Source organism: Lutra lutra, chromosome 1, assembly GCF_902655055.1.
Source record: "Lutra lutra chromosome 1, mLutLut1.2, whole genome shotgun sequence".
NCBI lineage: Eukaryota > Metazoa > Chordata > Mammalia > Carnivora > Mustelidae > Lutra > Lutra lutra.
The window spans coordinates 68,989,754-69,005,217 of NC_062278.1; the positions used below are offsets into that span (position 1 = coordinate 68,989,754).

Sequence of the window (15,464 nt, forward strand, 5' to 3'; positions counted from 1 at the left end):
ACTTTCCACAGCTGTCGGTGACTTTCTCTGTGGTAGATCCATTTCTCCAACCACCTGCCCCCTTATAGTTCTGAAGGTCCTTAGTCATTTGGCTCAAATGCCCTAGCTTTGGAAACTAGCTACTGATTAACTAAACCGTTGCACCACTTGTTCTTATAGCCTTAAATTAATTTGGGTTAATTCTTAACTGTTTCCTCTCTGTACATATGTCATTTAATGGTTTGTCTTTATCTGATTTTCCTCAATTTCCTGTGCATTTGTGGTTTCCTACAGGAGCTCTCTACCAGAGGCCTCAAGCTGTCACACCAAACGAGCATGGGCATCTGAGTCTTCTAGGAGGACTCTCCAGCTGCTCTGGGCCTCATCCAACCGGTGTCCATCCTAATATTCCCACCCAGAGTTATTTTTGCTAGAGGGGGAAGAATGCCTTCCCGAGAGCCAGTTCTTGGGGGAAAAGAAGGATTGCTGATATAGCCAGAGCCCACAGGAAAGGAAGATAACTGCAGCAGCTAAAGGTGAGTGACATGCTTTTTTCCAGTTCAGTGAAAGCAGTCCGTGTCTGCTCGCTTTCCCATGAATTTTGTAAGTGTATTTTTCCCATGTAATCTTTGGAATAAACAGGAAGGAAAGATTTTAAATTGATAGAATAAGCTTCATGGGAAACCAAGAGTTCATCCATCATTGACTCCCCAACATCTAGCATAGTGCCTGATACGTAGATGTTCAATAAATGTTTGGTGCAAAAAGGAAAGGACAGTAGGAGGGAAAGAGGGAAAGAGAGAGAGAAGGGATTGGAGAATGGGCACAAATGGAACGAATGTTAATGTATTATTCAGAAATAATGTGATAACAGTTGTGTTTCCAAAGCTTATTAGGTACACTACCATTGATACCTAGAATCAATAAAACAAATTAAGTCATTTTGCAAAATGAGGGATGTATTTATAAAGATAAAGTAATATTAACAGCCAGAATAACAACAAATGTATTCTTTGGAGCTTAAGCGTAAAGGTAACAGCAGTGATCATAGTTTAGGATAAATTAAAAACTGTAACATAACAGCCATTTGTTCTGTCTATGCCAATCCTCAAAACAAATAAAAACAACCAACAACGTATGTACAGATAAATGCAGGCTAATCATGGAGTGATAAAATTGACTACAAGTGGTTGGCTTACTATTTAGAAAAGGTTAACTAATGAGAAATGGTGTGCTGAGGAAATTTACAAATATCTAAGCTTCCTGCCGTTGAGGGGGCTTAACCACGCAGTAATTCAGCAAACGCTCAAAAGCATTTAATTATGTGTCAAGGAGAAACATCTCACTGCAGGAGGAAAAAAAAGAGATTAAGGAAATTGGCTTTTTTTTTTTTTAAAGTATCAGTCTTTATTTGCTTGAGCTCATACTGGCTACACAGTTCAGGTCCAGCAAGCCAACTCTACATGATACGTACCCTGCAGAAGAACACACCATGGCAGGGGGAGAGGCAGGTAATTAAAACATGGAATTTTTGTAAAATCAAAATCTCATAAGTAAGGGACTATTTCTTCAGCAATTCAAATAGCAATGTACATTAAAGCTCTCAATATTAGAAAAAGCCACTGTAATTTATATTATTTTAATTTGGGGAAAATAAAAATATAACCTGGAAGAAAATGTAAAAACATCTCTAAGACAAATTCAGAGAAACTTTCTCTTGACCACCTCTGCAAAGATTGTGTCAGTGAGGTGTCTACTTTGGTTTGAAGGTTTCCCGAGAATTACTTAGACCATTGTGATCAACACAATTGCATTAGAAAAGAAAACTATGGGTAATGTGACTAGCAAAAACAAGAAATTTAAAAAAAAAGAAACCAAACCCACCATCTTAATGCTGTTGGTTGTTCCCAAAGTTATAATAATATGATCCAGGCTTTACACATGCAATAAATTTCCCCTGTGAAACTGATTAGTAAGAGTTCAGTAAGTCCCAAACTTCAGCCAGTGATCATTTTTGCTCTTCCTTTCACCAGGTGTACTGCTACTGATGTGTTTTTTTCTTTAAGCCAAATTAGGATTTGTTTTTTAAGATTTTATTTTTAAGTAATTTCTATACCCAGTGTGAGGCTCAAACTCACAACCTCGAGACCAAGAGTCACGTGCTCCACTGACTGAGCCAGACAGGTGCCCCAAGTCAAATTATTTGCTTTTTTTTTTTAAATTTTATTTATTTATTTGACAGAGAGAGAGAGAGATCACAAGTAGGCAGAGGCAGGCAGAGCGGGGAGGGAAGCAGGCTCCCCACTGAGCAGGGAGCTGGATGAGGGTGGGGCTCCATCCCGGGACTCTGGGATCATGATCTGAGCCAAAGGAGAGAAGCTCAACCCACTGAGCCACCCAGGAACCCCTCAAATTAGTTTTTTTAACTTAAATATATTTAAAAGGAAACATAGTGGATTTCCCACATAAAATCATCTCAGGCATTCTTTGGAAAATACTTCAGTCACATAATCATAATAAGAATAACAGTGATGATAAATTAAGACTATTTTCAAACTAATTCTGTGAAATAGAGACCTATTGGTAGGGAAGAAACCCGAATCCTTAGAGCTCATGGGAAAATGTTGGCGCAAATCATATGCTCAGATTACAGTTTGTTCTTTGAGGCTTTATTTAAGAAGTGAGTTAATATTTACTTGACACTGAACTTCAAAGTCCAGGCAATAAGGACAGAAAAAAGAGTGCGAGAAAAACAGTTTGTATCACTTCCTTGCTCTTCCTTACCCTGTGGTGAGGCCCCAAGGGGGCAGCAGGACACAGCCACTGGAGAAAACCAAAGCAACAGCGTTGGGCCTTATCTTACCAGAGCTCAATAACTTTTTATTAAGTTATAAAAATTTATTATGCTGAGATACATGTGCCCTGTTTCCTAATTCACGTTATATTATCTTGGTGGAGTTTCTCTATGTCTTTAAATAATCTTTCCTTGGTGTGAAATTCTTTGCCTTTTTTGTAAGGATGCAATCTCTGATCATGTTGTGTGTCTTTGCCATGATATTCTTGGTTTATAGAAGAGAGGCTGTTATTGTAGCAAAGTAGGAGATTATTTATCTGTACAATACAAGGACACATCAGTCCTCTCAAGTACTTCATTTCACTCATTCCTGACTTTTAAGTTAAGGCAGCCTCATACAGAACACCAGCAGGGTGGACAATGGATGAGCGCTGTATAAGACATCATTCTGGGCTTGCTTCAAAGGGAATCATCATGCCAGAGGCAGTAGTAAACCAATGCCTACCTGAAGGGGAGTCACTACTTGCATTTTAAAATCTGGTCATGTGGGGGTTCCGGGGGGTCTCAGTTGGTTGAGTATCTGGCTCTTGATTTGGCTCAGGTTAGGATCTCAGGGTTGTGGGATGGAGCCCTGAGTCACACCCCTCTGAGTTCTGCATTCAGTGGAGAAACTGCTTGAGATCTTCTGTCTCCCTCACTCTCTGCTCCTCCCTGCCTTCCCCCAAAGGAAATAAATAAATCTTTTTTTTTAAGATTTTATTTATTTATTTGACAGAGATCACAAGTAGGCAGAGAGGCAGGCAGAGAGAGAGGGGGAAGCAGGCTCCCCGCAGAGCAGAGAGCCCGATGCGGGGCTCAATCCCAGGACCCGGGGATCATGACCCGAGCCGAAGGCAGAGGCTTAACCCACTGAGCCACCCAGGCACCCCGGAAATAAATAAATCTTAAAAAAATAAAATAAAATCTGGCCACGTGGTATTTTGAGATTGCATGTTTTTAGATACATTAAGAAATGTTAAATCCCATAAAAGATCCCTTTAAAGTCAGGCTCCATGGTTTGATAGGTCTATGTGTTCTTTTTTTTTTTTTTTAAGATTTTATTTATTTGACAGAGATCACAGGTAGGCAGAGAGGCAGGCAGAGACAGAGAGGAGGAAGCAGACTCCCCACTGAGCAGAGATCCTGGTGCGGGCTTCATCCCAGAACCCTGAGATCCCAGGATCCTGAGATCATGACCTGAGCCGAAGGCAGAGGTTTTAACCCACTGAGCCATCCAAGTGCCCCAGGTCTATGGGTTCTTAAAAGAGCATCTGAGGACACCTGGGTGGCTCAGTCGGGGGTTGGGGGAGAGGTGCAGTGTTAATTAAGCCTCTGCCTTCAGCTCAGGTCAGATCCCAGGGTCCCAGGATCAAGTTGGGCTCCCTGTTGGGTGGGGACTCTGCTTCTCTCTCTGCCCTTCACCCCAATTGTATGCGCTCTTTCTCTCTCTCAAATAAGTAAATAAAATCTTTTTTAAAAAAAAGTATCTGAAAGGCAGAAAAGGAAGCTGGAGAGAAATTTCCTTCAAATGAAAAGGCAAGATAAGAATTTAAAAAGTTAAAAAAAAAAAGAATTTAAAAAGTTAACTGCCTGCTCCTTTCAAGAAGGGGGATCATAATTTTCCCACCCTTAAGTGTGGGATGTACATATTGACTTCCTTCCAAAGAGTACAGTTTGTTAGGGAGGCAAGGACTAACTTTACAGAAGAGGAACCTGAAAAACACAACCTGGACCAGGAGAGCAAGTCAGCGTCGACAGTGATAGCTCATGTCGAGTATGTACCTTGATATGATGTGATGAAAATGGCACTTTACAAACTCTGTTGTCTTCCTCCCCAAAACACATAACCCCAGTTTATTTATTTTTATTTTTTATTTTTATTTTTAAAAGATTTTGTTTATTTGTTCGACAGAGAGAGACACAGCGAGAGAGGGAACACAAGCGGGGGAGTGGGAAAGTGAGAAGCAGGCTTTCCACTGAGCAGAGAGCCCAATGAGGGACTCGATCCCAGGACTCTGGATCATGACCTGAGCCAAAGGCAGATACTTAACAACTGAGCCACCCAGGTGTCCCCATAACCCCAATTTAATCGTGAGAAAAACAGCAGACAAACCCAAATTGAGAGCAATTCTATAAATAATCGACCAACATTCCTCAAAACTATCAAAGTCCTCAAAAACAAGAAAAGTATAAGAGACTGTTAGAACCCAGGGGAACCTCAGGAGACATGACAACTAAGTGCAATATGCTAATCCTGGATACTTTCCTAGAACAGCAACAACAAAGGGACGTTACTTAAAAAGCAAGGAAATCCGAGTATGGACTTTAGTTAGAAACAGTATCAGTATTGATTCACTAGTTAGGGCCAGCAAACCACACTAATGTAAGGCGTTAACCAATAAGGGAAAGTTGAGTGTTGGGTATATGAGAATTCTCTCTACTATCTTCTCAACTTTCCTCCAAACCTAAAACTAAAATGAAAAGTTTACTTAAAAAAAAAAAAAAAAAAAGTGTTGGGGCATCTGTGTGGCTCAGATGTTACGTGTCTGCCTTCGGCTCAAGTTATGATCCCAGGGTCCTGGGATTGAGCCTCACATCAGGCTCCCTGCTCAGCAGGAAGCCTGCTTCTCCCTCTCCCACTCCCCCTGCTTGTGCTGCCTCTCTCGCTGTGTCTCTCTCTGTCGAACAAATACATAAAATCTTTGAAAAGAGGGGGGGTTATGTGCAACTGATGAATTATGTACTCTGCATCTGAAACTAATGAACTATATGTTGGCTAATTGAATTTAAATTAAAAAAGCAAAACTGGGGTGCCTGGGTGGCTCAGTGGGTTAAAGCCTCTGCCTTCAGCTCAGGACATGATCCCGGGGTCCTGGGATGGAGCCCCGCATCGAGCTGTCTGCTCAGCGGGCAGCCTGCTTCCCCCTCTCTCTGTCTCTGCCTGCCTCTCTGCCCACTTGTGATCTGTCTGTCAAATAAATAAATAAAATCTTTAAAAAAAAAAAAGGCAAAACAAACAAAACTAAACTAACTTCCAAAGAAACCACTCTTTGGAAAATTACTGAGACTCTTCATGACTTCCAGTATTTCTTGAAAATCCTAGGGAAACTTTCTAATCACATCCAGAGTTAGGCTGTGCTTCTGGCGGCTCTTGCTCTAAGATTAATGGGGACAGATTTTTAATGTACAGGCTAGTGCTTAAGTTACTTCAAGAAGGAAAAGCAGGGATAAATAATTTAATATACAGACTTCATTCCTTCATTTTATTTATTCACACACGACCCTACACTGGAAGAGTGATACCCTCTCTCCTCCCAGTCTCCTTAAGGGACTTCCCTGGGTCTGTTCATCCTTAAAGGTGGCATTCATTTCTCATACACTTGCATGTACATAATATCCTACATTTCTCTGTCCTTGGCTTTATATACCACTTACTTGCCAATAATACTCTGATGTATAAGTAGATCCACCTGTCTAAGGACATCCCCACTTAGATGTCCCACATGCACAACACACAGCAGTCTGTAGCGCTCCTAGAAATTGCTGAGCCCCTCTTTTAATCCTCCTTTTTGCAAATGATGCCACTACCCCATCAGCCACTCACATCAGGAGCTCACTCTGTCTGAGCTCTCCCACAAAGCCCTTCAGTTTCCAAACTGACCAGTTTCTACCTCCTTAATGTTTCTCTGAGCTGAGCCCTTTCCTCCACCCTCAGAGCCTTGGTCCAGCTTCTCAGCATGCTGTATGCCAGAGACAGCCTGTCCCCTGGCTGAACGCGCATCTGCAGCCCCATCCACCCCTGTCCCTGCCCACACAGAGGTGTCTCTAAATCACAGAGCTGACCACACTGCTGCCCTGCTGACAGCCCTCCCAGAATCCCCAGCGCCCCGGAAAAAAGCCCAGGCAGTCAGCCCAGCACACAAGTCCTTGTAGATTGGGTCCTCCTGTCATTTCACCTCATCTGCCACTTCCCAAGCTCACCTCCTGGTTCTGCTATACTACTGGGGATCCCGTCTCCCCGGTTTCTTCCCATATCCTCTTCTTACTTCACAATTCAACTCAAGCTCTCGTTGGAAAAGTCCTGAGTCTTCAAGCACGAGGCATCCTCCAGGGCTCCTTCCATGGTCCTATAGGTGCCCCTCCCCATCCCTTCCCCCAACCCACACTGCCTCCACTGTGCTGAACTCAGGCATTGCACCCAGTCATTCATTCAGTAATTGGCTTATCTAAGTACTAAACTACTAAAACTACAGCAGTGAACAAAACCCTGCCTTGGAGCTTTTAGTCTGTCTTTGATTTCCTGCCTCTCCCTTGGAGCTCTTTGAAGGCGGGGAAATGCTTTTATATGCATCTTAAGTGCTTAGCATAGTATCTAACACATAATTGGTACTCAAAAAACACAGATGAATACAAGGCCCCTGATTTTGTTCCTCCCCTCCTTCAACCCAACAATAGGAGTCAGAGAAATGCCTTCAACATGCTGAGGAGAAAAAACTTTAATACCTCCTTCCCTTCCCCAAGTCCTCCTCCCAGCTTAGTTCACCTCATTTCCCTTTGAGTAGCACGAGTTTAGGCAAATGTCCACGTGTTCTTCTCTTTGGGTCTCTGCTTGCCTCTGGACAGGACAGTAATCACACAACTAGAATATGATAAATACTGGTTCTTTGTTTTTAATTTTAAGAACCAAGCTCTAGATGAAGCGCTAACAATTCTGTTTCTGGAACAAAACATAAAAGTTATGAACCTTGGTGCCATGTAACCACAACAGGAAGGGAGCCAGGCATTAGGGATGGGACAGATGAGCGTAGAAGCAGAAGGACGCACAGAGTGGGTTAATTTCCTTGCCTACAGAAATGGAAGCCACACGAAACTGCTTTACACTGATGGGTCAAGTGCAAGAAAGTTATACTTAAACCTCTGCCGCTTTTCTTTTTATTGGACAGCCTTTGCTACTGTTTGAATTTTTAAAAATCAGGCACATGTTATTCTATTTACAAATTTTAGAAAACTAGTTGGAAGAGACAATCATTAAAGGGGAGATGGCCTGTTTATTGCAGAAGAGGGGACAGTACAGTCACTGGGAAGTTAGTTTGAGTTCCCTCCACATATGTGGGGATGTGCTGGGAAGTGGACATGTCCAGGGTTGACGGCAGCTGGTGACCTCAGGGAGGTCTGGCCTTCCCATCAGTGGCAAGTCACTAGCTGAACTGCGGCTGACAGGCTCTCCTGACTAGAAGGCCACCATGGGTGCCCCCTCCTCCACTCAACCCCCAGAGCCTCAGGAACACCCCCACCCCACCCCGGGGATTAAGCACAACCTCCCAGAAATCCTCCTCCACTGACAGCTGTCCTCCTTTCTCTCTGTCCCCTTTTCTGATAATGTCATTCTCATCCGTCCCACGGAACTGTTGGACAGAACACCACCTCTGGATGACAGGGGAGCCATGCACTGCCTTGTCCAGGGCCCTTGAGGAAGACACTCAGACTCTTTATGGCCTATTTCCCTCCCATAACATGCCCTTCCCCTGTCCCTGAATTCTTTATTATGTAGCAGACAGAGACAGAGACACCTGGTTAGCCCAGATGGTTCACCATCAGTCAATGTCTGGTGAGGGACTATCTTTATACTGTCTTCCCCATGGAAGTTTGTAGTATTAGGCCTTCCTTCAGGGCAGACCAAGTACAAACCTCACCTTTACCCACCTTCTCCAGGAGTGACTGCATTCACACCTTCTTTGATATTCACACCTTCTCTAAGGATGACCGTGTATGCCTGTGTGTGTGTGTGTGTGTGTGTGTGTGTGTGTGTTGCCCCGTAATGATTTTGGAACGGTTTCCCTCTCAGGCAATGCATCTCCCCCCCGCATTCCTTTGGTAAATGTGCTGTGGTAAGCTGAGGCTGGGAGTAACTGGGGTTTTTCCCTTCCCTGGATTCAGGCAGGAGAAAGGCCTGAGAAGCCCTGAGCTAATTGTAGACTGCTTTCACCAGCCACTGAGCAAGTGTCTCATGATCATGCGTTCTTGCTGGAGAGGATTCTTCTGGGAAGGCCGATGAATCAGGACCCCCAGAGTCCTCAGAGGGATGACTTCAAATGAGTCAAGTGCTTCTTGATGCCTGATGAATAAGTAGAAGATAATGCAGCTTGCCTTTCCTGGTCTCAAAGACTTCTGACCCTTTTGCGGGGGTAGCGGGGGAGGTTAAGTGGTAGGGAAATGTGTCATCGCGGGTTCCCTTCTCTGACCCTTTGTCTTTCCTGCAGACCTATGTCAGACACTGCCTCTGAGCTGCTTGACGTCTGATTTCTGATCTTATCTTGTTTTTCTTTTTCCTAATGTTTTTTTAAATTCTAAATTGAATCACTCAGGCCTCTTGATGGTCTCCAAAATGAGTTGAATTTTCCTAGCCTGTTATTCAAATTCTGGCCCCTTCCCTTCTTCCCGCTGGGAACGCCCTGTCATACAACCGAATTCTTCAGCTAACCACTTCCTATGACAGACACTTCCATCCTTGTTTGTGCTTCTCCCCTAGTCTGGATGTACCCTGCCACCCCCACCCCTCAGATTTTACATTCTCTTCTTATGTAAATCTCTCAAAATCCTGCTGAAGCCCCTCTGCTGCTCTCTGGGGCCTGCCCCCCACTGTTCTAGCCCTGACCTCTTCTCCAGTCCTAACTGTACTGGTGACACCCTTGTACTTGGCACACACTCTATTTGAAGGCTATTAGCATCTTATTTGCCCGGTTTCTCCTTTGTGTTGGGGAGGTATCTTTCACGCCACTGTATTTCCGGGACATTTCCAGACCCTGGGACAGGCCCTAGGATGTCTCTACTATATGATGGGTGCTCCTCAATGTTTGCCCAAGATAAGGATGAACAATCAGCCACCCTGAGCAGTGCCCCGAAAGTTTGTTCCCAGAGCCCTCAGGTTCTGCAGGAGCCTGCAGCTAGGAGTCAGGGAAGGGTGCAGAGAGAAGAAACCCAGAGGTGGCCAGGGTTGTATCTCTTCTCTATTGCCTCAAATAACATTAATTTGTGTATGTGCTGCCGAAGTGAGCACTCAAATAACATTAATTTGAAAAAGGAAAAAACCCGGTGCTAAAAAGTTGAAAGCCATGGGGTTCACTGTTACATCTTTTCCTAATGTGCTAAACAGTAGGGAAAGTTCATGCTCACCATTGGAAAGGGTGATGGTAGCCCCGAGAAACCATCAGAAAAGGAAGAATTTGGCCCAAAGAATGGGCATTTTACATAGTACCAAGAAAAAAAGTCCATCCTACAGAAAGGGATTTAATTAGACAAGTGAGCTTGCCAAGACCATCTAAATTCTAGAAGTTTGCATTTTGGGGCTCACAGAATGTCACAAGTGATTGAAGCTCTCCAGTGAGGTATCCAAGTGGGTAGAAGACCTATCTGCTCTAGGGAGGCCTTCAGAGCCCCAGGAGGACAGTATAAAGCCCAGGCTGGCAAAGCTTTGTTTGTACACAGAAGACAACCCAAGGCCCACCAGCTCAATAAAAGGGGGATGGGGTGCAGTAAAGGCCTAGGCAAAGGACCCCTAGGATGGTGTGTCAGGTGCAGCTGGGCACAGAAAGCTTGAGGAGGGAGATTGCTCACCTGGTTGGTTGCTCACTTCAGGCCACCTCGTCCCTGTGTTTCTTGCCTGTTCCTGTGTGCTTGAGATGGCTACTAGCCCCAAATCTAAAGATCCTTCTGGTACCAGAGACTGCTACTACCTGACCGCAGGACTGGGCACCCCTTGGATTGTGTTTAGAAGAGGGAGACCCTGGAGGTGACTGGGTCCAGCCTGTGCTGAGTAGTCCACTCTGCCTGATCGGTGCAGAGGTCACAACAGGGTCAAGCAGCACCAACAGGAGAGGCTGGCTGCAAGAGGCCAAGTACGAGGGCCTCGGCTTTCCAGGACAGGAAACATGTGGGTGGGGAAAGAGGAACTGGGGTTGCGGTGACCCCTTGCCTTGCACCCTCTCATGGACACAGATACACCTGGCACTGTACTTTGCGGGGGTGTGAGCACATGTTTCTACTGTGCAAACCCAGTGACAATGTGGGCAGAAATTCTCAATGACACATGCCATCAGAGATTGTGATGCTCTTGCTTCCTCTGGAGGCAGTAACCTCATCTCCTCCCCTCAGTGTGGACTTGGCAGCCTCGGATGGGGTCTGGTTGGCCAGTTTTTCTCAGTTTTGACAATAGAGAAAGTCAGAAAATATGAGGCCTTCACACACAGTCCAGTTACCTCTTAAGTAGACGGTAGTGTTTGAAGTCAGCACAAAGATGAAAACATATTTAATAAAAAATGTCTCTTGAAAATCCTTTAAATCACCCAATAAAGTATGGGACACCTATGTCTCTCAGTAAGCCCTAAACAGTCAGTTTTCCCTCTAGCATGGGAGCGGACCGCGTGTCTTGGTTGAGAAGCAGGTGATGTGGTTGGCTGGTATTTAGGGGCTATGCTTTATGAAAAATCTTTAAATATTAGATCCATTCTCAGCTAGAAAAGCCCATGGTAGCTGAGGACTCCCAGGGAAATGCATGTTCCCTCTGAGACATCTCATTGGAGGAATGTGGGGGGAATACCCCATAACATTAAGTCTTCTCCCTGTCCTGCCCCTTTCTTCTTATCCCCGTTTCCTCTCTCCTTTCCTTCCTTACTTCCTTCCTCAATCTCTCTCTCTCTCATCCTCTCCCTCTCTCCCTTCCCCCCCTTTCCTCTCTCTTGCTTCTTTACTTTCTCTCAGGGATGTATAGTTAAATTGATGACTCCTCAGTTGTTTGTGGGATAAGATGTCACTGTAAAAATACAGTACCTCTGTCTGTCTGCCCAAACATTTGTGTATCTTTTTTGACATTTTTGACATTTATGTATCTTTTCTCCACATGGGGATAAGGTGCTCCTCCAGGCAGGGACAATGTCTTGTTGTTTGCGGCTTCTCTGGTCTACTTTCCCCAACACCCCGGCACCACCAAACCCAGCCCTTTGTACATACTATGTCCTGCTTTCATGTTGTTTACTGGTTGATTCTAACCCTGTTGTGCTTGGTTCCTCTACCTGAGAAATGAACTTTAACTGAGGAGGAAAAAGGGTACGTAAAAATGAACCCTCATCTGATTTGATTTTGAAGGATTAGCTAATCAGGAAGTCTCAGCCTTAGATCATCTCCCTAAAAATGAAAAAAATGGACTGGATCAGTGGTTTTGAACTTGGCCATCCGTAAGAATCACCTGGAGAGAACAGAGTCTGATTCAGTAACTGGTGGGCTGTCAAAAGTCTGCCTTTCTGACCCCATGGCTGCTGCTGCCTTATCCCCACCCGATGCTGATGTTTCCAGCAGGTGAGATCACACTGCACCTGATGGGGAAGGGCAGTGATTGGCAGAACAGTCCCATGTCCTCGTGAGTAAACAGAGGATAGTAATACCTCAGCACTTGGCATGTAGGTTTCCTGTAAGGACAAAATGACTTAACATTTGTAAAATGCTTACAGCAGTGCCTGACACAACGTGAGTGCCAAGCAAGTGTTTTTAAGTAACAATAACTTTGAAAGCACATTCCAGTGATCCACCAGTGTACCCCTACACCTCTGAAACACATGAAATCAGCTTCCTCAGATACAGGAAATCTTGGGTGGAGACAGCTGGAAAACAAAATCAACAGCAGTATGAATGTTACTTGTGATAATTTTATCTGCTCAGGAGCCCCGACGACCCACGGGACCTGGAGCACATCTGCTATCCCTGAGGGCCTGTTGCCCTGGCTGGGGTGGAAGAGACGGGAACAGCTACACAGGCGTAAGCCTTCCACGGTGGCCCCTAGAACCATCCCCAGCCTCTTCCCCCAGCCCGCCTCCTGAGTCTGGCCTCTGCTGAGCTCCGTAGTTATGTTGACCCCCGCTCCTAGTAACTATCAACTGCATTCCTCCTGTTCCATCCCAACAGTTAACACTATTTAAAATGATCAGATTGGGGCACCTGGGTGGCTCAGTGGGTTAAAGCCTCTGCCTTTGGCTCAGGCCATGATCCCAGGGGTCCCAAGTCTGGCTCTCTGCTCAGCGGGGAGCCCGCTTCCTCCTCTCTCTACCTGCCTCTCTGCCTACTTATGATCTCTCTCTGTCAAATAAATGAATAGAATCTTAAAAAAAAAATCTGATTGATGTGGATCTGTTTATTACGTCTTTCCCACCTGTCTCCTTCTCTGTACATCTCAGCACCAAGCACAGTCTTGACGCATAGTGGTTGCTCCATAAATATTTGTTGAATGCATGCATCATGATAATGTCCAAGAGTATGGAATCTATGGGGGAAATGATAGCACTTTCTGTTTTGCCTATCATCACCATTCCGTCACTATTTCTGTAGGCTGAAAGCTGCTTCCCAAAGGCAGATGGTCTGAAGGCAGACCGTCTTGTGTGGGAATCATGGGTAAAGAGGCCTTCCCAACTTGCCCATAAGGGCTCTCTGCCCTTGCCTGACTGCTGACCAATGGGACATTTGTCTGAAAACCTTAGTACAAAGTACAAAGTGGCTGGTGCCGGGACAACCCTTGTTCTCAGTAATATTCACATACTCTAGATGGGAGGTATAAAGACCAACCCCCTTGTGCTTCCCAGACACAGCCATTGGCATGCTTTCAACTTACTTTGCTTGACCATTGATTATAAAATTTACTGTCCTGTATATCCAGATGGAACATGGGCTGGACATCTCAGTAGCTCAAATCAAAGACAGAAAATTCCCTTTTTTTTTTTTTAAGATTTTGTTTGTTTATTCGACAGACAAAGATCACAAATAGGCAGAGAAGCAGGCAGAGAGAGGAGGAAGCAGGTTTCCCGTGGAGCAGAGAGCCTGATGCCGGGCTCGATCCCAGGACCCTGGGATCATGACCTGAGCCGAAGGCAGATTCCTCAACCCACTGAGCTACCCAGGCACCCTGAAAATTCCCTTTTTTAAAAGAGATTTTATTTATTTATTTATTTACTTGAGAGGGAGAGTGCTGATGCGGGGCCCAAATCATGACCTGAGCTGAAGGTAGCTGCTTAACTGCCTGAGCCACCCATGTGCCCCCAAAGACAGAAAATTCTTGGTAGGAAGATGAATTCATAAGTACAACAAACCCCAGCTTTTGGGTAGTGTTTCTCACTACGACTGCTGTTGGTATCTGGGCTGAGATATGGTGTTATGCCATGGGACTCTGTCACACACACAGGCAGTTAAATCCCTCGTCCCTGGGAAAATAAATGTCAATAGCGCTAGAGTCTTTTGACAACCAAAAAAGTGCCACCAAGCACCCACTGGGAGTGACTGTCCCATTGGAGAACTGCTAGTTAGGGCAAAGTGAACTCCTTCATTTTACTTAAATGTGTGTTTTAGCATCATCTTGTTTGGGCAAATTTAAAAATTAATTTTCAGCAACAGAAGTAATACATTCTCTTCATAAAAAAGATTCTGGATGAAGCTGATCTCCTTTGACACCTACTTCCAATTTCAGCCAGCATCCCACCTCTCGGAACAAACGAGCACAACCTATAGGGTTTCCATCCTTCCAGACGCCTTTGTATGTTTGTGTACTTCCGTAGAAACCTGTATACACATAGAGTGGAGTGTTCTTGGTGAGTGTTTGTGCGCGATATTTTATCTGGAACTGGAGATTTTCATGTGTTAAAGACCTTTGCATGTCAGGACATGTAGCAGTGCCTCGTCCTCTGCCGGGGCTGCACGGCATTTCACCCTGTTCAAGGGCCTCTTCGCAGAGAGGAAATCACTGCCCTGGATGGGGCGTGGCCTGCAGTCTGGTCACAGGACCAGATGAGACAAAAGTGGAGTTCATTTTTTTTTTTTTAAGATTTTTTTATTTATTGATTTGACAGAGAGAGATCACAAGTAGACAGAGAGGCAGGCAGAGAGAGAGAGAGGGAAGCAGGCTCCCTGCCGAGCAGAGAGCCCGATGCGGGACTCGATCCCAGGACCCTGAGATCAGGACCTGAGCCGAAGGCAGTGGCTTAACCCACTGAGCCACCCAGGCGCCCCAGTGGATCATTTTGAATCATCGCCTTCAACCCTGCTGCTGTCCGCAGAACAAAGCAGCTCCTTGACTTGAATTTGGAAGCCGTATATCTAAGCCCAGCTATTCTGGCTGGTGTATAAACCCAGATCTCTGAGTCTTCCGCACTGAAATGGATTCATTTTCTTCCTCAGCCCCAAGTGTGCAGTTTTCCGTCAGTAAACTCTGGTTCTAGGAGAGCAGGTTTGATGATCTCCTTTGTCCCTCAACCAAGTCATGCATGAAGAGGGGTGTTTGTTTTTATGGGTAATGACAGATCTACGAAGTGAGTGCTTGAACCAGACACTTTCATCTCTAAGCCTCCTTCACAGTGGGTATTAATAGCTCATTTTTATAGATGAGGAAACCAAGACCTAGAGAGATTCAATGATTGGCCCAAGGCTGTTGAGTTATTAAGTTGCATAGCCAAAGCACAAACCCAGGGCTTGCTCTCAGATGAGAAATATGATATCACACCTTATTTAATCATTCCACAGCATCTACTGAATGTTTATAATGTGCTGGAAATGATATCCAGCACTAGGGATGCAGCAATAAACAAAGCAATAAATTAAGGTGAGATGTCTGCTCTCATAG

General features: G+C 44.8%; 1 protein-coding gene across 2 annotated transcripts in view; it reads left to right on the forward strand.

The window, feature by feature from the left end:
* Window positions 1-15,464, forward strand: part of ZBTB38 (zinc finger and BTB domain containing 38) — a 140,296-nt gene that overhangs the window by 12,944 nt on the left and 111,888 nt on the right. Inside the window, exons 2-3 of one of the 2 annotated variants that reach the window (XR_007126707.1) lie at window positions 274-515; window positions 12,524-12,823. The gene's annotated coding sequence lies outside the window, so the exon portion shown is untranslated. Of the gene's footprint in view, window positions 1-273; window positions 516-12,523; window positions 12,824-15,464 lie in introns of those variants that run through there. The other variant, XM_047726422.1, reaches the window with a different exon arrangement.